This window comes from Orcinus orca, chromosome 10 (assembly GCF_937001465.1).
Source record: "Orcinus orca chromosome 10, mOrcOrc1.1, whole genome shotgun sequence".
Classification (NCBI taxonomy): domain Eukaryota; kingdom Metazoa; phylum Chordata; class Mammalia; order Artiodactyla; family Delphinidae; genus Orcinus; species Orcinus orca.
This window is the reverse complement of record NC_064568.1, coordinates 16,202,085-16,227,011: the sequence shown is the minus strand read 5'-3', so window position 1 is coordinate 16,227,011 and position 24,927 is coordinate 16,202,085.

Sequence of the window (24,927 nt, the reverse complement as noted above, 5' to 3'; positions counted from 1 at the left end):
TTCACCTTCATAAGTAATTGTGCCCATTCAGGAATGTTTCTGGATGAAGACAGTTTTCTCCCAGATAGGCATGTTAGCAGCAGCACTTAAAAGAACACAGTTAACCCCCTCACTGTTTCAAAGATACCGTGGTGGGAAGGTGTGGTCATGCCAAACAGAACAAAATCTGCTTCCTGCGGTCCAGGCTCTCCTAATCTAGGCACTCTTTCCTGGCCTCATTTGGGGCCCAGATATTCTTGCAAGGCCAATGTCCATCTGCTGACTGAACTCCTACATTTTGCTGTCCCATATGCAGGGTCATGGTCAGTACTAACTACCTCCTAAAAACCATTCTTGACTCCTTATGATGCCAGAGAACGTCTATGCCAAGACAATATATATTGAGTTCATCCAACTTGAGTTCTGTCTTTATCGTATTTAGCATTCAGAATGAGTATCTATTATTTAGGATACTTTCTTCAGTGACAAACCTGACTCAAATTACCTTAAGAAAAAAAAAAAAGAGAATTTATGATAAATGTCTTGGTAAGCCCAGTGGTCGGACTGACTTCCTCTCTCTCTCTTTCCTTGGAAAATGGAGTGCTATAGAAGGGGTAAGAGCAGCTGACTGTAAGAACTGTAAGAGATAAACACTACACAGATTCAGGCAGTGTGGTATTATGGAAACAGTCCTGATTTGGCATTTAAAACTCTGTGTTCTAATTCTAGCTTTGGCTCAAGCTAGCAGTAGGTCCTTAAGGAACTTTCTTAATTCCTAGATTTTTCCAGGACTTGCATTCCTTATCATCCAGTAGTTCACCATACAGTTTATTGGAATTACCTGTGGAGTTTATGCAAAGCAGGTGCTTGAGCTGTAGGGCAAATCCATTGAATCACTATCTCAGAGGAAAGAGTTCCAGACACTGGGAACACTGTGATGATGCTTATATGCTATCAAATTTTGAAACACAGAAATAGTCCATCTTTTGGGGAAGTTTCTTTCCAGATATAAAATTTATGAAACTAGGAAGTTGCAGAAGGACCAGATCCAGCTACATAATATTTTGTAAGTTCATTATAAAAAAAAAATACCATTATAAACAGTTCAAAAGGGTCATATATTGAGGTTAGACTTTGTTTCTCTGAGATAAAGTAAAATGGACTTTCTAAAAGATTACAGAGAAAGCTTCCAAACATACAGGGAACATGGCATGCATGCACCTTTCACAGAAAATCGACCAACAAAAAGATGAATCTGGAACTTGTGGGAAAAGAACAGATAGTGATGACTCAATTAATTACACATAGACTTCATGGTAAGCACTATGGGAATTTTCGTGACAAAACACAGTATAAATGCAGAAATGATAATATGACTTACTAGGTATAAGGAAGAGACAAGGTAGGTCTCAATACTCACAGCAGTGGTCACGACACTTCTCATTGCAGCAGGATTCTTGTGGTCTTTTGTACTCAGCTTAATAACAGTAATTTAAAGATAATCACACTGTGACCCATGTCGGATCCTTCTTGGTTCCAGATGACTCCATTAATGGAATCTTCTCTTCCTACATTGATTGAAAGTGAAGTTGGAATAACTTTATATCCTGGCTGTCTGTTTAGGCAGAAAAATCCTATAATACTTTTTTTTTTTTTCCGGTACGCAGGCCTCTCACTGTTGTGGCCTCTCCCGTTGCGGAGCACAGGCTCCGGACGCGCAGGCTCAGCGGCCATGGCTCATGGGCCCAGCCACTCCGCGGCATGTGGGATCCTCCCGGACCGGGGCACGAACCCGTGTCCCCTGCATCGGCAGGCGGACTCTCAACAACTGCACCACCAGGGAAGCCCCCTATAATACTTTTTATCCTGAATTGTATAATTCATTTTAGGAGGGGCAAATAAACCTTTTATCCTGTGTGAAGATTTACACTTTATATTAGTTCAAGGCTCTTTGAGTTACAGATAAGAAGCATCCAACTCAAATAAGCTTATGAAGAAGAGAAAGAAGAGAAGAAAGGAAGGAAGGAAAGAAGGAAGAAAGGGAGAAAGAAAGAAAGAAAAAAGGAGAAGCAAAGAAAAAGAAAAGAAAGAAAAAGGAAAAAGAAAGGAAACAGGAGGGTGTATCGTATTGGGTAACATGATTGTCACGTCTCAGGACCTGCTTTAAATCAGCATGTTCCAGATTTCAAATGCTGTTATTAAGACTTTGTTTCCCTATCTTGGCTCCACTTGCCTCAGCGTCATCATCGTTTAGGCCATCTCCATTGGGCAGCCAGATGATGACAGGCAGCTCAAATAATTATTGCTATCAAAGTAATAATACTTTAATGTTTTATTAAGTATCTACTATGTTATAAGTACTCTACATGTATGAACTCCTTAATCCTCAGGACTGTTCTATGAGGTAGGTCCTATTATTTCCAATTTTAGAGATGTGACGACTAAGCCATAGAGAAGATAAATAATTTACCCAAGCTAGTGAGTAGTGGAACTGGAATTATAATCCAGGCTGTCTGACCCCAGAGCCCCGGTCAAACCTGGATCACTCGCTTTCAGTTTAGGGGGAGAAGATTGGATTCATGCTAATTTTATGACTGACAATGATTATTATAAAAATGGGAGTGAAGGCATGTTTTCCTCAAAGGAAGGGATGATGGAGAGACAATTCAAAAGACTAAGATGTATTTTTTTCTTCCCATAATTGAACAACACACGTAATAGAAAAATATTGCATTTGGTTGTAGGACCAATAAAAGAATTAATTAGAATTAATCTAAAAATTGGTGAGGTCTGTGAGACAAATTAATTTTTGTGGGAGGAAGTGTAATAGTCGATGAGATTGTTAGAATAAAAGCAGCAAAAATGGGAAATGAATCCACCTCAAGGAGGTCATTTTTTTTCCCCCTCCTAGTTTTCAGGTAGGTTTTTGAAAGACACTTTGATTTAAAAGCATAGAACATATATGCTGAACATATATGTTCAGACCTGAACAGAGATGTTCAGGTCTTCAGAAAGATAGGATATTCCTGAATGATAAAGGAAAGTGAGAAATAATTTGAACATATTAGGTTGAAACATCTTAAATTTACTCGCTTTGTTGTTTAACCACACACACACAGTTGACGTACACACCCTTTTTTGGTGGAAACATCAAAAGTGAATGTTTCTTTATATCAGAGTCAGAGATGATGGCATCTTTTGTATGATCAATTCCTTTTCTTCCAGAAAAGCCAACCTTTCTTTATTCTCTGTGCCCAGATTGTTTTTTAAAAAATAGGTTCCAAATCACAAAAAAAATTCACCTGAAAATGATGAGGGGCTAAAAAGCAAAAGAAAACAAACATGAGAATCAAGCTACACAATTAAGCATCGGAAAAAGGGTAGGAAGGGGCACCTTTTCTCAGTGTCTGTGTTTTACCACACTTAGCTGGTTCCATAGCAAAGGCCAGCCTCTTACTGTTGTGGTAGTAAACTTTTTATGTAGGACATATATGACAAGAGCAATCATTTTTACTTTCGCTGCTAAGCAATATTTTAGAAAACAATTTAAAGAATGTCCATAAAGAAAAGTGTAAACCCTCCTCTCTCCAACAACATATTGCAGCTTATTGGTGCAATATACTAGGTGGAAACTTCTTATTTTCTGCAAATATTTTCATGTATTTTCCATCACTTTTTAGGATGGCTCCACTCTGAATATTTTGGGTGTGATTTAATGAGAGAGTAGAGTGGCAGTGATTAGGGTGGCTTAAAGCAGAGGATTTTTTGCTGGCATGTCTGAGGAATGTTCTCGGAAATCCATCATCTTTTTGAACTCTATTGGACGACTGTACATAGTGAACGTGTGTTTTTAAAAGTGAATATAGGGCTTCCCTGGTGGCGCAGTGGTTGAGAGTCCGCCTGCCCATGCAGGGGACACGGGTTCGTGCCCCGGTCCGGGAAGATCCCACATGCCGCGGAGCGGCTGGGCCCATGAGCCATGGCCGCTGAGCCTGCGCGTCCGGAGCCTGTGCTCCGCAACGGGAGAGGCCACAACAGTGAGAGGCCCGCGTACCACAAAACAATAGATAAATAAAATTAAAAAAATAAAAGTGAATATATTCTTCTAATAAAACATATTTTATTTTATATATTCCATAAGAAGACATTACCCAGTGTGGTTAGTCCCATCATGACTGATATTTTTCTAATTGTTACCTAAATGAGATTGATCACATTTTAACCAGGTTCCTACTCCATTAAGGGATCTTAACCCATCTCTAGGGGGTATTTCTTCATCATTGCAATGTTGCTGTGATAAGAGAGGAGAACTTGTAAGAGATTAAAAACAGTGTTTAAGGTTAGGCTGAACCTTCTCAAAGCAAAATAAAATCTGATTAGAGTACAAACAATTTTAAAGTGTTTTTGAAACTGGATATAGATATATACTTTCAAATAAATTAGTGAATTTGATAGAATGAAAGTATACTGAATTTTGTATATTGAGATATAGATTTTAACACTAAAAATTTGTAATATATAACGTCTCTTATGGTTTCAAAGGAAACTAGTTTCATTCACTTTTTTCTCACTTAATGCTGTTGAATTCTTATAGTGCTTTCTGGAAAACTTTTCAAATTTAAACCTTTTTCCATATGCACCTACAAACATATTAGCATCAGAATAATATGGAAATTAATTTTATTTCTTCATTTGTTCATTAAAAATGTAATTTTCAAAAAAAGTGTAATTTTCTTCAAGCTAAAAGAATTTGTTGATTCTAAATTCACCTTTGGGAAGATGGCATCATGTACTATTGGTGGTATTATACTCCATTGAAGTTTATAAGTATCTTTTTTTTCAAGTAACATTTCTGTGTTTGCTTTACCAGAAAGGATATTCTTTATTTTGTTTAATTAGTAAGATCTATCTGTCAGTAATGTGGGCAAATTAATTTATTGTGTATTATAATTTTTCCACATTGTAATCTATACAATTGACTGTGTATTTATTATTTTCTAAGGGATGACTTTTATAGTAAGTCTTCAGAAAGAATTATTTTCACTAATGTTTAATACAATACTGTGTTTATCATCTATAAAAGAAGGCAAAGATTGATACCATTTACAGTCATTGGGTGGAATTTGTATGTGTTTCTGGTTTTATGTCACATTCTCTAGTATTTACCATCTGGAAATTTATTTTTGACTATTTAAAGTTAACTTACTGAACTGAAACTGGTAACATATAGGAAGCTGAATGTCACACGCTTTGAGTATGCTTTAAATACACAAAAACAAGCATATATTTTGGAGACTGTAGTGGTTGATTATTTCCCATCCTGCCCCAAACTTTCCACTGTGTGTAGAACTACTGAAGTAATTTGGTTTTCAAATGTTGATTCTAGATCAATCCCAGGTTTCAGTGAAAATACCAAGAAAGGAGGCTGATTATAGTAAAAACTTTTGTGTTTAGTAACCTTAAAAACACATCAATATGTTAAAGTACATCTATTAGAGAATCAGCATGAAAAAATGGAAAAGTTTTATTTCAAAAAGTTTAAAGCATCCCACATACTAGAAGTTGGAGGTCTAAGTACTGTCATTACTCTTTGTTGAGCCTTTCTTTGTTTGGGAGAGAGGCAGTGATTGGAAACAAAGGCTGTGATGTCAGATATAATTAAGTTTGGGTCCTGGGTCTCTTTCCTTCTAATCTTGCATCAATTTCCTAATTTATAGAATGGAGACAATGACAGCTACTTCATAGGGTTGTTATAAGGATTAAATGACAAATATATCCAATCCCTTAGTATACTGCCTGGCTAAAAAAATCAAGGAACAGTTAATGATACTTCTCTTACTGGATTGTAGTTATTATTATTATTGTCTCCTGCTGGTAAGATGGTTTGTTAATCAGGCAGTCATACCATTTTGATCTCTTAAGATATAAGTAGTTAGTTACCTGTGAATGTCTGGGTAAAGCTAGTAAGGATAAAGTATATTAGTAGATTTTCATTCTGTAACCAAATTCTAAATCCCTGAACTTGCTGAGATTTTCTTAAGTGCAGAAAACAGGGAGGGGGGAGGGGAAGCATTTGTTGTTATCTCAGCCACCCGGACTATGATAGAATACTTCCCAACCCACCAGTAGGGATCTACGCACAGTCTTTAGAAATGAAAGACACTTGACTCCATTGAAGCACTCAAACCTATTTGTATTCTATACATGCCATGGAGACTGGGACCATATCTATTTTGTTTTCCACTGAATTCCCTCTATCTAGCTTACAGTCCAAAATATGTATATAACAAACACTAAATATATATTTGCTGAATAAATCTATCAGAAAGGACATTAAATCATAATGCCATTGCAAAGCTTCTACCCTCCTTCTTTCTTAACATTCTGAAAAACATTAGCTAATCTATTTTCTTGTCAGTTTTCATTCAAGTGATTGTTTTCCTCATTAGACATGTAAATCTGTGTTCCTTGGTATTAATTACTACTGTCAAGGTAGAAAAAGGAGAGTCTACTAGAAAGATACTGGCTTACCTCATTGAATCCAAAGGGGGAAAAAAATTTGACAACAAAGGTCAAGAATAATAGCAAATTCAACAGCTTCTTCATAATGGTTTAGCTGCTGATACAGCCCATTCTCTCTGTCTTTACATTTTCAGAAAAGAGACTCTAACCCACCTCCGATGAACTGTCTACCTTTGGACCAATCAGCTAGAGCAGGAGTTGTATCACTTATTAGTAACATGTTTGCTAAGAGTGTGCCTGTGGGTAACTTAGCTAGTTTATAGCAACTGAAAGAGCCTGAAGACAACCCATATTTATCAGAAAGAGCTGAGCTATCTCTGGTAACAAACAGACCTAAAGTCCCAGTGACTCATACAAGTTTTCTTACTTAGGGCACATTTCCATTGCTGATTGCCCGGGGGGCTCTGCTCTGCATTGTTCTCACTCTAGGACCAAGGCTGGGAGAGCAGTCAGTACCTAACAATTTACTGTCCAAGGTAGTAGCCTCCAGCCATATGTGGCTGTTTAACTTTAAACTGGTTAAAATGAAATAAAATAAAATATACAGCTCCTCAGACACACTATCCACGTTTCTAGTACTCAGTAGCCCAATGTACTGTGGCTAATGGCTAATATATTGGACAATACAGAGAACATTTCCATCTTCGCAGAAAATTCTCCTGGATGGTACTGATCTATTGCCAATCACTGTGGCAGATGGAAGGAGGGCTCCGAGGGGTCTTGAGCTGGCAGTTTAACTGCTGTAAGTGAGAAGCAACACATATCACTTCTGCTCACAATAATGACCCCATCAAATTTCCTGGTCCCACCAAGCAGCAGGAGGGTCCGGGAAATATGAACCTATTCTGATGGTTAGTTTCATATGTCAATTTGACTGGGTCAAAGGATACCCAGATGTCTAGCTAAACATTATTTCTGGGTGTGTCTGTGAGGGTGTTTCCGGAAGAGATTAGCATTTGAATTGATGGACTGAGTAAACCATATGGCTCTGCCCAAGGTGGGGGGGATAATCCAGTCCATTGGGGGCCTGAATAAAACAAGAAGGTGGAGGCAGGTGGAACTGGCCCTCCGCCTGACTGCTCTAGGTAGGACACTGATCTCTCGCCCTTGGTGTTCCTGGCCCTCATGCCTTGAGTTTTGGACTGGAATCTACACCATCAGCTCTCTGGCCCTCAGGCCTTATACCACACCGGCAGCTTTCCCGGGGCTCCAGTTTGCAGAGGGCAGATTGTGGGACATCTTTTATAGTCACATGCGTCTGTACCTTATAATATATCTTTTTCTATGTAAGTATATATGTATATCTCTATATTTTATTGATTCTGTTTCTCTGGAGAACACTGACTAATAAATTTACTATATGATTAGAAACAGAAACCAGGAGATATTTGGTGAACTAGCACGAATAACAACCACACACACCAAGAGGCCTTTACTAGATACAACAGCAAAATTTAAAACCATGTAATACTTAAAAAACATTTTTTTCCCTCAGTAAAATATGTGTGACTTCTACATTTTTTTGTTTTGTTTCTGCGAACAGTGTTGGACATAAAAATCTTCATGTTTGATCTGGAATGGTCACACCATCCAAGAAGGTACCAAACCTTGTGTGTGTGTGTGTGTGTATGTGTGTACATACATACATACGTACATGTATGCATGTATATGAGCAAGAAAGAGAGATATGGGGGAGGGTGACAAGAATCTTGTGGGTTTTGTTACTTTTCTATAATTCTACTTGAGGACAGTACCAAATGATTTGTTTCTGTTCTCAGAGTATTGCTTTCATGTGATAGTAGTAGTTTGCTAAGCTAAAAATGAAAAAGTATCTGGTCTTAGGAAAACAAGGAGAACAGTGATGCTGTTGAGGAACACCTCTTACTCTCTCAATCTCTGACAACAGCCATAGTAACAGTTATGTGCCTGGAATTATGCTAAGTCTGTTACAGAATTAAATTATTTAATATTTATCACATCAGAATTTTACAAATAAAGAGTTGTTAAATAGCCAGCTGGAGATCCTAAGGCTAGTAGATGGTAGACATGAATGAGGCTGAAATCAGATCTGTTTCCCCATCTGAATTCCAAGTCCTTGTACTTGATGACTGCACAATACGGTTCTTCATGGCTTCCATATGCTGTCCCTTCTAGGCACTAAGATGATAGCTATGGTTAACGAGCAAATTTTTAGAAAGTGAGATTTGCTGAAGACCTTTAATCTCCTTTTGAATAACATAGCTTACAGTTGGAACAAGAGGGCTACATGGGGTTAAGGCTGTTGATTAAGGTCACAGAGGTAGCTATTAGCAGGGGTTGGATGGAGACCCAGGCCTGATGAGCACTGTGGCTGTTTACTTGTACAGGGCAAGGAAAGGATGATGCTTCTACAGCTACCTCATACATATTTTTATTCATTTATTCACACATTAATTCACTCCACAGATAGTGGAGAATATTCTAAATTTCTAGTCCTTGGGTAGGTCATAAGGACATAACTCTAATCAGATGTGGTCTCTACACTTATGAGGGGTGTTATTAATTGTTGCATAAATTTAGTTCTTTAAAACTTTGAGGTATTTTCTATCCTTCAACTTTTGAGACTTTAAAGTAAATTCTATGGGCCTAGCACTTTTTAACTCTAAAATCAGTATTTTCCCTCTATGCTCAGAAAAACATGAATGCTTCTTTAAGATTCACAGTGTCACTCCAATTTTGTTAGGCTGCTTTCACATTTTACTCTCAGCAAGACTTTTGAGATCCTCTGCCCATCTCTGTGTCATAGGGTTTTCTGGATTTGAACAACTGACGCAGAAGTGATAGAATTTATATTCTGCATCTGACCCAGTTATAGTCTCCAACACCTCCTGTTTTCTCCAAAGGGCTGATTTATTATTACACAACAGATCTTTGTACATTTCTTCAGTCACAAGATACACACTGGTGGCTGTTCATGCACTTGTTGTTTGAAGACCTTGCTTTCTGAATTCTTTTAATGCTGAGCCATCTATCTTGAATGCTCAGTTTAAGCAAACTTGACTCTCTTTTGTTATCAAATACCCTATTTATAAGGGTAATTTCATGCCATTTACACAAGAAAAGCATGGCATTTGCTTTTCACATAAAGAATTGCGTATTGTTCTTGTGCTCTAGAGATTGTGAAAATGTACCCTATTGCTTTGGAGGATTTTCCCCTGTAAATCATTAAATCTTAATTTACTTTCTAAAATGTGATGTTATTATTTTGGCCGTATCTATTCAAAATAGATATCTGCCTGTTTTCTGCAAGGGAAGAAAACAAACCATCCTGCAAACTAAAACCTGTAATTCATGAAAAAACAGACAAAGGAAAGGAAGGCTGTTATTAATGTGTAGTATGTTATGCATCTCTCTTTTGAAGCCATCAATTAAAAAAAACCAAGTGTATGATAGCTATTAGAACTTGTATATGTACCGTAATTCTCCGTAAATATCTGGTCATCTGGATTGAGAGGTAAGGTGCACAATGTAATGGATGCTGTTGGTTCCCCACCTAGATCCTGCTTTTCCAGCCCAGTATGCCCATTCATCAGCTATCGTGAATGATGGCAGCTAGTGGCTTGCTACTCCAAGGGAATTAGCCTTCCTTCTCCAAAGAGTTAGCTTCCGTTGATAGCATCCATGCCACCCAGGAAGTCACATAGTAAATCACTGATCTGGAGGTCCTAAAGGCCACTCCCTTACCTCAAGGTGATTCACCTATGTTGTGCAATTTATGTTGCAGAGTCCCCCATGGATCAGGCAAGGTTAGACTTAAATAAAACCATATCCCACACCCTTGCGTATGTCCTTTCTCTGCCCTATTCTTGCTTCCCTCCTTTAGACATCTTACCCATAACAGAGATGCAAGGCTTTGATGAAGGTTTTTCTGTATGATTGATCTTAGAAGGCAGTAAATAATATGGTAGAGGGTGAGATGATAGGTTTTTTTTCCAGTTTACTGGGGACTGAGAGCTGAGTGGAAAATCTGCTCAATGGCTAAATGATGGAATGAGCCACTCCAATAGCAAGGCCAAATATACAATTGACCCTAGTGATGGATCAGATTTATACATTCATGACTAATAATGATTTCCTCTTCTGTCTTCTTGATTTCTCTTCTTCTCTTCCAGAGGTAGATGATGCATTTTTTAAAAAGAACAGATCTTCCTTGCAGAAGAATTTAATGTATATAGATATTCTCCCTTTCAGGAAGGGGAAATTAATTCTCCTCCACTTGAGTGTGGACTAGACTTAGTATCTCACTTCCAAAGAATAGGGTATGGAAAGGGAAAAGGAATAACTTTACAGTGGAGAAGCCTGGCAAGCATGACCCTGACCAAGGTTAACATCTTTCATGGTAACTCATGTTGATATCATGTACCCCCGATTTGATGTCATGACTAGGGCCCTTTACCTCTCTGGTATTCTTCCCTCAAACCCATACCCTAGTCTAATCCTGAGAAGACACCAGACAAACGAAATTGAGGGATATTCTATGACATATCTAATCAGTATCCTAAAAAAAGGTCAAGCTATTGAAAACAGAAAAGATTGACAAACTCTCACAGATCAGAGAAGACGAAGGAAATGTTGTATCCTGAATTGGATCCTAGTGTACTAAGAGGATATTAGTGAAAATACCATGCAATCCAAATACTGGATGTAATTAAGTTAATAGTGTTGAACCAATGTTAATTACTCAGTTTTGACAAGTGCACCATAGTTATGTGAGATAGCATTAAGGGAAACGAGACAGAGGGTGTAAGGGAACTCTCTGTACTATCTTTGCAACTTTCCTGTAAATCTAAAATTATTCCAACATAAAAAAGTTTTATTAACTAAAGAGAGAAAGAACCACTGCCTCAGTGTAGACACTTTTATATCCAGAAGTCAATGATTAACTGAAAGTAACAGAAACAATGTAATGGAATAATCTTAGATACAATTAGCTGATTTTAATGTAGATGCCCCCAAATGAGGAATACCAGATTGACTGGGAACTTTAAAAAAGCCTTTTAAAATCTTTTGATCATACAAAGTAATTTTTGAGATCTCATTATGTGTCAGGCACTAGAAGTAAATAGCCATAGGCCTACATTATATATCATGTGCTCTAGAGACCAACTATCTGAACCCAAATCCTCAATTTGCTTCAAAAAACTGAACTACTGTGTGCCTCAGTTTATTTAACTGTAAAATAGGTGATAAGAATGGTACTTAACTTTATAGAGTTGTGAAAAGTAATGGAAACAATGCACATCTAACATCTAGTTGCTATTATACATAGCCCTCAGCCACAAGCACATGTTAGGTATTATGTCATTATTATAAGGATCAGATACATCAGTTTGGCATTATTAGCAGTACTATATCAACTACCCTTGCATTAATTCTATCAACTGTAAATTTTAGTATATATATATATAATTTTCTTGATTCTCATAACCTCTATGTTTCAAAATAAATACATTTCAATTTTTCATTCTGCAGAGGTGAATATTTGGGACATTTAAAAAAACAATGTTGAATGGTCCTGCCAGTGTACAAATCATTTAAGAGTGTGAACATCACCTACTAGAATTTAAATCATTAAGAAGAGCAATATATTTTGGATCTCTAAATGACACAATTTAAAATTCCATCACAGTCATTCATAATGCCAGTTTGGGGATGTTTATTATGACCATTTAGAGAAGAAATTGAGGCCATGTGTGAAAACCACATTTAAATACATTAAAATAGATGGATAAATTGAGTTATGAGATTATATAAACAGATAACATTTAAGCTAAAGAGCTGAGAGCACACTGGCACACAATCAAAGTCAGTTCTCTCTTGCTGGCTGCGATACAGAAAAAGACTGTTTTCCCAATCTTGTCTCTTGCATGTCACCCTTTACAGCCAGAACCAGATAAAACTACTTTGGGCCATTTGTTTACTGACATTAAAGTGGATTTACTGAGACTGAAAGCTTTTCTATTGCCCCTTCTGGGCTGAATCAACTTTATTTAAATGGTAATTCACTCACATACTTCTAATCCCCTTCAAATGCTTTCTTTGTTTACAACAACCAAAGATAATGAGGATTTAAAAAACAGTTTGCAAATATTATTGAACATTTTGGATAATAGAACCCTGGTGCTGATACTTAGTAAATTAGTCCTAAAGAAAATGGAATATTTCCATTTTCAAACTAAAGATTTAATATATTAGACAAAGGATTTAAACATAATCCTATATGTATAACTAATCACTAATTCTGGTAGATAGTTAATAACTACTCCAAGAAAATAGAGTCTGTTATCATAACTTCCCAAAAGTCATTTCTATTGTGTTACCTCAATAGAAATTACTTAGTTAAAATTTTCCAATGGCAATCACTTAACTTTTTTCTCTTCTTTCTTCACTTGGGTCTTTTCTCTTATGCTGTATTATTTTATTAAAACTTATCTCTTTTTTTAAAAGGATACTTTTTTTTTGGAGTATAAAATCCTTGGAGTTTAGTTTGACAACTCTATTCATTTGACTTACAAACTTTGTTTTTCAGTGAGTGTTTTCTGTTTCTTTTCTTTAAAAAAAAAAAAAGTGTGTTTTGAAGGTTTTATGTGCTTGCACTTCATAATAAAACCTATGAAACCACAGTGTAAAGTCAACCCCAATTTGTATATACGTAGTAGTGTTGTCTTCTTAACCAGCTGACTGTCAGGAATGTTAAGCTGAGGTGTCAACATGGTCAGAAAAGGTGGAGAATATACAGGGAACTGGATATGGTTTGGGCATATGTTCATACAGTTACCAAAATTTGATTACAGGGATCTCACTTTTAAATTTTGTTTGGTTCAAAAAACACTCCAATTAAAAATCTGATATTCTCTGGCTGGATGAAAATGCAAGATTCAACTATGTGCTGTTTATAAGAGACAGACTTTAAATGTAATGAAACAGAGCATTTGAACAAAAATAACTACCAATATAATACCATGAACCAATACTAAAAGCACTGTGTTGAGTGCCACAAGTCAGACTCCCCATGCCAAATTATGCATGAGTGATTCCATTTATAAGAAGCCAAGGACAGGCAATTATAAATTTATAAGTTAACTTAAAAACACACAAACAAAAACACCCACTGTATTGCCTGCATCAGAATTAATTGCTTGTTAATTTCCCAGGCTACACCAGGTATTTTGAGTTAGAATATCTTAGGAGTAGGGCCCTAAAATCTGTATTTTGAACACATTTCCTAGGTGACTCTTAAGTAGTCTGAAGTTTAAGAAAGGAGTACTAAATAGTAAATAGACAAAGATAAGTACAGAGAAGCTAAGTGACTTATCCAAGGTCACTCACTGCATGGATTGCAATAACATGTCTCTTGACTCTCAGTCTGTGGCCATTCCTATTATATAACACACAATTCTTAGTTTAGATGTGGGATCAATTAAGTGGATCTTACATCAGAGATGACCTTAAGCCGTGGCTACTTCTACTTTCAATCCCATGAGTAATCTCACCATCATGCATTTCCAGGCTTGTATAACACATCACATTCAGTATCACATGGAGAAGCTGATATTAAGATACATTAGGAGAGAGTGCTTATCAGAGGAAGCAGATTGCTGTTTAGAAGAGAAGATGAGAAAGATGGTAGATACAAGCAACAGAGAAGGAGAGAAAATAGACTCAAGTCTCTAGTTTATGGCAAAAATAAGGAATAAACTTTTAATTAAAAATGATTATCTTTTATTTCAGAAATAATCTTTTAATTTCTAGTTAAACAGATCTGTATCACATATTAATTTATGGGCATAAGTCTATTGATACATATTACTAAGTGGAAATTTAAATTAAATATAGTACCGTAAAGAGTTATAATTAAAACTTTTTTCTGCAAACATTCCAAAGAGTCTTATTAAGATACGTGATAGGGCTTCCCTGGTGGCACAGTGGTTGACAGTCCGCCTGCCGATGCAGGGGACACGGGTTCGTGCCCCGGTCCGGGAGGATCCCACATGCCGCGGAGCGGCTGGGCCCGTGAGCCATGGCCGCTGAGCCTGTGCGTCTGGAGCCTGTGCTCCGCAACGGGAGAGGCCACAACAGTGAGAGGCCAGCAGCAGAAAAAAAAAAAAAGATAGGTGATATACTCAGAAGAGCATTAACACCACATTCCTTTCAGTCTTATAGGAAAGAAATACTGTTTTTTTTAATTTGAGGGCAATAAAAATAAGGCTACAGAGTTGTGGGGTGATCATAAACTTTGATCTTTGATTCTGATAGAAAGATTTTGCTTTATTTTAGCATGTTTCTTTTTGTGAATCTAGTTATTTGACATTAATAAGTTTAAATTTCATTTTTTTCCCTGCTAATTGCCATAAGGAATACTTATATACATATTGAAACAATAATTGTCATAGTCTATTTTATTAACATAGATACCTGCAATTTAGACACAACTTAAAAATAAACCTTTGGTTATTTCTCAAAAGCAAACTGAAGTCTGTGAAGAGGAATGAGGTATAATTCATTGAATTTAATCAGTTCAATTTGTTGAATCCACTGAATTCATTAAAAAAACATAAACTGCTTTTCATCAATACCTTTGAAATCACCATTGCTCAAATCCACAATACAAATATAACTCTTGGAATGCCTTAAAAGATGAGTGTGTTAAAATAGGTGACTGAGGGATGACTAGTCCATTTTTAATTGTTTTGGAGTGAGGGTAAAAGTTGGCAACATGTGCATGAACAGAAGTGCAAATTTGAAGATTATTCAGATTTTAATATCACTATCAACAGCCAAATCAGCTCCCTAAGTTCTGAAAATAGGTAATAGAGTGCTCTGTAATTTACAAAATACCTTCACAGTCATTATGACAAATAAAGGAATGGATCTCATTTTTTTGCTGACTTCTTCAGGTTCATTTTGCTAATGTTAAATGTGTGTATTCTTGGACTCAGTTGGACCTAAATTTATTTCTAATGTGGTTCAAAAGCATAACCCTGCCATCTGTTGCTTGCAGCCTCAGTAAGCACGTGTCCATGTTCACACACCCTCCACACTTCTCTGAATTTTCTTTTATCTGGATCATTTTTGTAAAACTTCAGCAACTTCATTTTAATATGGCATGACTGAACATTTTAATATCCTAAACTTGGTCCTGAAATCCTTCTAAATTAGGACTAGCTCCCTTTCCTTCTTTCTTGGTTGACATTGACCTTTAATTCTCAAGGCATCGTAGAGATCATACCACTGATGGTGTGTATGTAAAGTCAGAAGCAATTTGAACAAAAGAAAACCAGCCCTTTTTCTTACAGAGTGACAGTGCTTGGAGGTCTGCACAGTGATTTGGTATTTGTGGAAGGATCAGGTACTGTGAACGGCGGTTTCATGTTTTAGTCATATTTTCTAACGCGTTTCCTGTTTATCTGCTACAAAATCCAGACTTAGATTTTGGCAGCCAAAAGTCATTGATTTCTTTGACATCTCTTCAGGAGTTTTGGATAGATAATTCCCAGATAAGGAGTCAAAAATTCAAGTTATTTTTATACATATGCATATATTGTTGTACCTGTATGGGCATCTGTAGGAAAAACTCACTGTTTTTTCCTTTACTCTCACACTTAAACACTTCTGACACCAGGTGTGTGGGTTTACTACACCAAGCAATTTTGACGCTAACGGCCTGAAGTTAGGGCGCAGATTAAGGCTCAGTGCCACAAGACTGCCCCCTACTTCATAAGTAGTAGGCCCCCAGGTCACCCAGAATTTCTGTCTGACTTGGCTATAAATGGGAGTCTCACCTAACATGGCTATAAATGGGAGGTTTGATAATTTGTTAGAGCAGCTCACAGAACCTAGAAGACACAGTTTACTTATTTATTGCTGCTTTATTACAAAGCATATTTTAAAGGACACAAATGAACAGCTACATTAAGATGTGCATGGGGCAAGGACTGGAAGGGCCCCAAGCACAGGCGCCTCTATCACTGTGGAGCTGGGGTGCAGCACCCTCCCGGATGTGGATGTGTTCACCAACCTGGAAGCTCTCCAAACTCCCTAGTTCAGGGACTTTTTGGAGGCTTCATCACATAAGCATGATTAATAATTATCATTCTCCATTTCTTCCCCAGAGGACAGAGGATGAAGCTTAAAGTTCTAAGTTTCTAATCATGGCTTGGAGTTTCTGGGGACCAGCCCCCATCCTAAAGCTATCTAGGAGCCCACCAAGGGTTGCCTCATTAGAACAAACGACATTCCTACCACCAAGGAAATTCCAAGGGATTTAGGAGCTCTGTGTCAGGAATTGGGGTAAAGATCAGATATTAGAACAAAAGTTGCTTTTAGCACCTTTATCCAAGGGATTTAAGAGCTCTGGCCGGGAGCTGAGGATGAACACCAAAGTATGTATTTCTTATTATATCACAATATCACAATGAATATATATTTACATATTCTTAAACCATAGATCTTTTTATATCCCTATTTCCCTAACTGGACATTCATTAACTCACACTCTCTGTTCTCCATTGACTTTTGTGCTACTCTTATTAGTTAGCAAAATGCCCCTGGAGTCTTTGTGCCTGAGCTTTTCCCCAAAACGGTTATTCCCTAGATGTGTGATTTAGAACAAACTACATAGCTTTTCTGAAGTTTCAGTCTTGCCATCTATAAAATTGGGATGGCTATTACACTGATCTCATAGGACTGTTGGGAGATGTTGAGTGCCTAGTACAGGACTGGCATCATATAAATAGTCATTGAATATTAGCTCTTAAAGAAAATGTGGTGTATATATATATATATATGTTATACACACATATATATGTTACTAAGCTGTAAAAAAAGAAAGGAAATCCTGCCATTTGCAACAATAAGGATGGACCTTAAGGATATTATGCTAAGTGAAATAAGTCAGACAGAGAAAGACACACACTGTACGATTCACTTTTATGTAGAATCTGAAAGCACTTAGCTCACAGAAACAGAGTAGAATAGTGGTTGCCCGGGGCTGTGAGGTGATGCTGGTCAAAGGGTACAAATTTTCAGTTGTAAGATAAATAAGGTCTGGGGATCTAACGGAAGCATGGTGACTACAGGTAATAATATCGTATTGTGCACTTGAAATTGCCATGAGAGTACAGCTTTACTGTTCTCACCATAACAACAGCAAAATAACAAAATGGTAATTATGTAAAGGATGTGTTAATTAGCCTCATTGTGGTGAACATTTCACAACAGATACTTGTATCAAATCATCACATTATTCACCTTCAATTTATACAATATTATATGTTAATTTTATCTGAATAAAGCTGGAAAAAATAAATATTACCTTCTATTACTCTCCTTTCAATCTTCTTTTGGTTTTATCATTTGTGTACTCATTTAATTTTCTCATCTATATTGTAAAGTTCTACAGAACAAAGATTTTATCTTGCCTCATTTTGTTTTCTAATGACTATTATCTTATACAATGATTAGTACTTAGAAATGAATATGGGCTTTGTGGTCAGAAAGATATGGGTTCACATGTGAATTCAAATCTAGGTTTTGATACTTGAGAACAAGCTTCATTTTTTTCATTTATACATTTTGAATAATAAAAATACCAAGATCATAGGTACTATTGGGTTTCTATAACATAAAATGTACGAAGAACTTAGCACAGTACCTGGCACATAGTACAATATCTGCTAGTGTGGTGATTCTCTTGTTGCTATCACTTGCAAAACCAAACAAAAACTTATGTAAGTTTTGAAAATTATCAAAATTACGAGAGGAAATTTACAAGAATGTGAACTGACTACATAATCTGTTAAAATTCTTTCTCATGCATACAGTGAAATTAGTTGCACTTTTTTAAAATGGGGCAGAGTCTTATTCTAGACTCTTTAGCATTTTAGAGACAGCAAATTTTCCCCTCGATCAAGCAGATCAGAAAATGGAGATGTAGGAGGGAGAATTAGTTTGTAAAAGAGAACATAAATCTTTAATGATGCTTTTTTTTTAAAAAAATAAATTTATTTATTTATTTATTTTTGGCTGTGTTGGGTTTGTTGCTGCTCACGGGCTTTCTCTAGTTGTGGCGAGCAGGGGCTACTCTTCATTGCGGTGAGCAGGCTTCTCATTGCAGTGGCTCCTCTTGTTGCAGAGCACAGGCTCTGGAGCACAGGCTCAGTAGGTGTGGCGCACGGGCTTCGTTGCTCTGCGGCATGTGGGATCTTCCCGAACCAGGGCTCGAACCCGTGTCCCCTGCATTGGCAGGCGGATTCTTAACCACTGTGCCACCAGGGAAGACCTAACGATGCTTTTTTGATGACCTCTTTTAGTATTTCTTGGCCTTCATTTCCTCTAATGGTAATCTCTAGCCAACATAAAAGTAATAATTTGGAAAGGATTTCTACCTAACCTTATCTGCGCTCTCCTAATTTTTTTCCTTCTCTTTCTTTCCCTCATATCTGGGACAGGACATCTAGCTCATCGTTTAATTTGAGTTTCAAAATATCTCTGTGTTGAATATAGGGCAGTTATAATTATAGCCAATTTAAAAATGAGAAACAGCCTGAGATAGGTTTACTATCCAAGGTCATACAACTGTAGTCACTGGTAGGCAGGAAAGGAACCTTTTCTTTAGATTCCAGATTCAGTGTTCTTCCTATCACATCAGCTGGTTGTGAGTTTCAAGAGTGCTTGGGCCAGACCATTATGCAATGGGTAGTTTTTAACTTGGCCTGAACTTTGTGCCTCTTGCCATCAACTCTCCAGTCAGCTGACAAGTGTCAACTTTGTTGTGAGCATAATAGTGCTTTATAACACTAGGAGACAAGAACAATTCAAACCCCCAAAACAAATGTAGCAAGAGAAGAAAAATGTTCATAACCAGAAACATATTAGCAAAATAATATGCTCTGCTGATGCAGTTGAAATGAAAGCCTGTATATGGTTAGTTTCATGTCTGTTTGGTTCCTCCTTGGAATTACTAATACAGTACTGAATATTTGCTTAGGAAAAGCATGTTTTTAATGATAAAACTCAATTTTAAAGGTGCAAATCTTCCATCAGAAAGCAGTCTATAAAGACACTATTCACTTGTATGAGATACCGGGTTTTTTGATGCCCAGTTATGCTTTGAGCCCACTTCTGAGAAAACAAACATCTCAGAGTTCTTATTTTTATTTTTGAATTCTCCCCATAATGCTGAATATAGGGATTACGTTCTCATACACTAAAAAAATACCGAGAAAATATTATTCACTGACTTACTGAAGGTAAACCTCACAGAACAAAAACACCTGGTTTCTTAGAGGGGCTGGAGTCAGTAATTCATTGTAGACACAGTAAAAAGCAACTCTCAGCACAGCTGCCTGCTCCTGCCCTGAGTGATGACTGATGGGGGAGGAAGTAGGCAGAGAATGCTCTTAAGGATTTCTTGTAGGCAGGGTTCTTAACCTCAAGCTCATGGGTAACTTGGGGCTTCAGTGATAAACTTTACAAAGTCTGCAAACCACCAGTAACAGTATGTAAATATATCTCCACACCTTTATATATATACCCTAACTGAAGCATATATAAACTTAGTCCCTTGTTAATAGTTCTGGTGTAAACCACCACTGTAGCTAACTTAGGGAACTAGATATCACAAGTCTCAAGAGAATTGTGTAGCCCACTGCTTCTTTTATAGAATCAGAGGCAATAGCTGAAATGTTGCATCTTCGCTATTGTAACTTCACTGCCCCAATCTCATGTGGATTATGGGTAGGACAGAGTATTGTGATAATGTGCTTTGGACATAAATTTCAAGTGGAAGTTGCAAAGGTAAATAAGATTATGTTGCCTAATTCTGTTAAGTGTCCAAAAATATCCCATTACATTCATCATTAGTGATACCCATAAAAAATGTGGAATGAACAGCTATGTAAGGAATGATGAAGTGCTGGGAGAGCTGAGAATTTTAGGGTAAAATAAAGTAGATAGGTCAGGAGCAGAATATGTCTCCAGAGAAGGGAATGGGGTGGGTAATTGTACTGCAGTCATTAGGGTAGTCATGTATTAAATGTTAGGGTTCTTTATGTTTCATGAGATACTGTTTTATTTTCAAAAGGTGAGTCTTCTGTATTTTATTCTTTAGTAAACTCAAAATTTCATATCTGCCTCCATCACACTTCCTTCTTTTCTTACCATTGGATTATCTTTCATTTTCCTGAATTCTCTTACATTGCAAACTCCACAAAACATATTTATTTTGTCATCTCCTATATATGTGTGGAATTTTTTCTGTATACAAATATCTGTGTTGAAAAGAAGACGATAAGAGAAAGTATCAGCTTCTGTGCTGAATGTCAGTAGGTATCTCTTTTCTGCAGATTTTCAAACCTACAAATCTCTTTTGTATTTTTTCATTGTTCTTATTAAAGGCATGTGACTTATAGTGAAATCTGCAGAGGTAAAGTGGTATCACAGAATAGAGTGTACTGTAAATGCCACAGTTCTGTGATAAACAAGGTAAGTCATGTTTGCTGTTTTGGCAAAAATTTCTTCATTTGTATTCTGGAAAGATAATAGTCGTCAGTTACTTGGAATACCTTTTCATGTTAGTGGATTCTATCTATGATTTATATTGAATTTCTGAAGAGGAAAAATGCAGATTTCGCTTCGTTGAGACAAAGAGTGTCGGGGAATTACAGAAATGCCAACTGTGGACAATTGTCAAGTTGGCATTCTAACTCTACTGATTGTGCTTTTTCTAGACTTGAAACCACCTTTTACTAATGATGAGATTTTGTAGGCCATAGGGTTTAGTGTAAAAGAGGTTCACTGCTTTATTGTAGAAGCTAAAAGGAAAAGAATTATCCCAGGTATCAAGCAGACGATAACTGTATTAATTTATGCACACATTTGCCATTACTGTAATTAGAGGTGAGAATCATCTTAGCAATGACCCTGTTCAATCCCATAATTACCAGTGTCCTTGAAGGATAGTATTTATTGCAATTTTTTTTTTTTTTTGTGGTACGCGGGCCTCTCACTGCTGTGGCCTCTCCCGTTGCGGAGCCCAGGCTCCGGACGCGCAGGCTCAGCAGCTATGGCTCACGGGCCCAGCCGCTCCGCGGCATATGGGATCTTCCCGGAACGGGGCACGAACCCGTGTCCCCTGCATCAGCAGGCGGACCCTCAACCACTGCGCCACCAGGGAAGCCCCTGCATTTCTTTTTAATTGTAAGAATAAGTGATTTACATAGGAATTTTTTTTTTTGAAGTTGTCGTGTTTGGGGGTTACCTGCATGAGAATTAATCTTTACGTAGGAAACCAAAGCAAAGTTTAAGCTTAGTTAATATATAAATGTTTTTCTCTTTGACTGGTTTAGACCTAAGTAAGCAGATTATATTCATATAATAAAAATGTCTTGTTTATTTAATAGGTAACCAGAGCTCTCATGGATAATCTGTCACGGATAATAATAGACAAGTTTTGTGGTTTTATTACACTTAACAAAAATGGAGTAAACTGGAAACAATGCACAGTGTAAGAGCAGTGAGTTGAATTTATTCTATATCTTACTGAGGACTCTTGCCTGGGAGACAGCCTTTCAGATAGCTCTGAGGAACTGTTCAGAAGAAGTGTGTGGGGGGAGTAGAATATATGTGACTTTGGCAAAGGGGTACGTGCAGTCAAGCACACATCTTGATGGAAGATTGCCGCTATCACGAGGAACAGATATCTTAGGTCATATTTTAGTGCTTTTCTAAGTATGAGAAGATGCAAGAATTTAGGTTCACAAAACTTTCTCCTGAAAATATATCTAACTATCTGAGGGTCTTTTCTGCTTGTTTTCCTCAAGCACAGAGTGCCTCATTACTGATCTTCACTCTTGAATTCCTTTCAGGGTGTACTGCAGGTTAGTGATTGCAGTAGTTTGTAGAACCAGATGGTGAGTGACATTCTTTAGTTTATAATAGTTAATTTAACTTGATGCATGTTTCTAAATCAGTAAGGAATTTAATTAGGATAAGGGTTTCAACTATTTGACTTCGGATTACTCAAAGTTTCAAATATATTCAAGTCTGTTGATGCTTTTCAAATAATAGAACCCTTAGTGAAAATCTGGAGGGTTATAAAAATTTTAATATCAAGTAAATAGACTTCTTCCTAGGCATGATGAAAGAGAAGTAACAATTATTAAACTCCCAAATGATACTAAACAGGGTAAGTGTAACTCTTTATAAAGCATATTGAAGTTACGGTAGGATAGGAATAGCTGACTGGGTTACTTCTGCATTGGAAGATAAAAGGGTTTAGTTTGAATTGTCTAGGTCCAATGTGTTGTGATTTTAAAATACCAATTAAAATACCTTCTATAGCCTGAAAGCCGCCAGGGGTATTTCATCTTAATGTCCATATAGTTTCTAGTAGACTGTGGCCATTTAGTCAAACTGTGAGAGAAACAAGTGTGTTTTTTCTGGTTGCTTATTTCATGTTTTCTTCCTAATAGATCTAATTTCCATATTGAAATGGTGCACATGACTTGTCAAGGTTTTAGACCATATTTTGTTTGGCGTCTGGCTTGTTTAACCATTGTACACGTTTCCCACCATGCCTCTTTCCTCCCCTCTCCCTCTTTCATAATTTCCTTCTTTTCTTTTCAATAGAATTCTTTGTTTCTGTGGTTATTGTATGTGAGGGCTTGAGCCTAGCTTTCAGATCCAACTTTGGTAACATTTTCTCAATTATAAAACTCTTAAGACACTAATTTACTCTCAGAGCCTTCTTCAGCAAGGCAGCAATCTATCACAATAAGGTGCTGGCATCAAAATAGGGTGATTGTTGCAGATGTCTTTTTTTCCCAAATAGGAACAGAACATATCTGATTCATTACTTTCTAATGACACAATCTTACCCAATTTTATTTTGTTAAATGAGGCAAAAATAACTCAGGGTAATCTAAATATTCAATTCTGATATTTATTTACAAAAGATTTATGGAAAAATATTTTTTAAAGCTGAGATTTTGAAAGTCATGAAAACCTAAACCTCAGGAAATGAGGGGAGTTTGCTGTTTATACACAGCGATCAAGCCCCCTTTCTCAGCGCTTTAACCTCCTGGAGGACCTGCTGTTTTCCCCCTTTTGCTATTTTCCCTTGAATCATATGACTTCTTTTCCCTTCCTTGACCATTGCTTAGGCTCTTCCTCAATCACTCCCTGTCTGCAGTGCTCTTCCCCAGAATCTACATGGCTAACTCCCTCCCCACCTTCCAGTATGTCTTCAAAGACCTACCTTGACCATTTATTGAATCCTGAAAAATACGCTCGCACCCCAACTCCTGGTTCCTTTCATTCTAGTTGACTTTTCCTTTTATCTGTAGTACTCATCATCCTGTACTGCAGATAATTTACTTATTATATTTCTCATATATTTCTTTAACTCCCATCCTAGACTATAACCTCTATAAGGACAGGAATATTTGTCTCAGTGGCTCAGGGATATATTTTAATTACCTAGAACAGTGCTGGCTTATAGTAGGAGCTGAATAATTATTTGCTGAATGAATGAATGATTTTACATGACCTGTTTCATCTGTTAGGCTTATCTCCATTGCAAAGCAGTTCCATAAAAGATACGAAAAATACTCTTAACTATTCTTAAAAGTTAGGGTGTAAAGCATATACTCTGGCAAAGAGAATAAAATAATTACCAATGACTACAGGTTAGTTACCACAAATGTGATGGGACACTTCAGTTTTTGTTGTTAGACTCAAATCGTAAGAAAAATTCAAAGCACCTGCTTTATTCTTTAGAAAGAATACTATTAGAGAATTGTACTTATTGAAGTAAAAATATTCTAACGTTTTAACATCAGTAAAACTGTACATCATCAAAACATTTTTTGAGCAGAAGCAGATATGTTGTGAAAGTTTTGTAAAGATACATATCTGAAATAAATGGCAGATTTTGATTCCTTAAAGAATCATGGGTATCTTTCAACCAGAGTAGAAAACAACTTTTTTTCCCTATCAGAGTATTTTGTCCAAATTACAGATGCTATTAAAAAAAGAATTACAATTTTTTTTTTAACTTAAAGCTGTGGAACTATCTTTATCCCTTTTAATTTGTACTCTAGTTTATATTCAAATAAAATCTAAATAGATATCAACTTTTGATCTGAAAATAAATTAAGTTTTTAGAATAATATCTTTTGAGACACAGACATTTTCACTGTAAACACACAATAAGCATTCATCCAATAAATGCAACTTTGGCAGGCACTACATTTGCTGATTGAAGAAAGAATATTTAAAAACTACTGACTGAGAAGAAAGGTTCAATAGCAATCTCCAGTTTACGTTATGGAGAGAAAAAATGGTTTTCTTTGAAGAGTGGGGAAGATTTAATTAAACATAAAATAA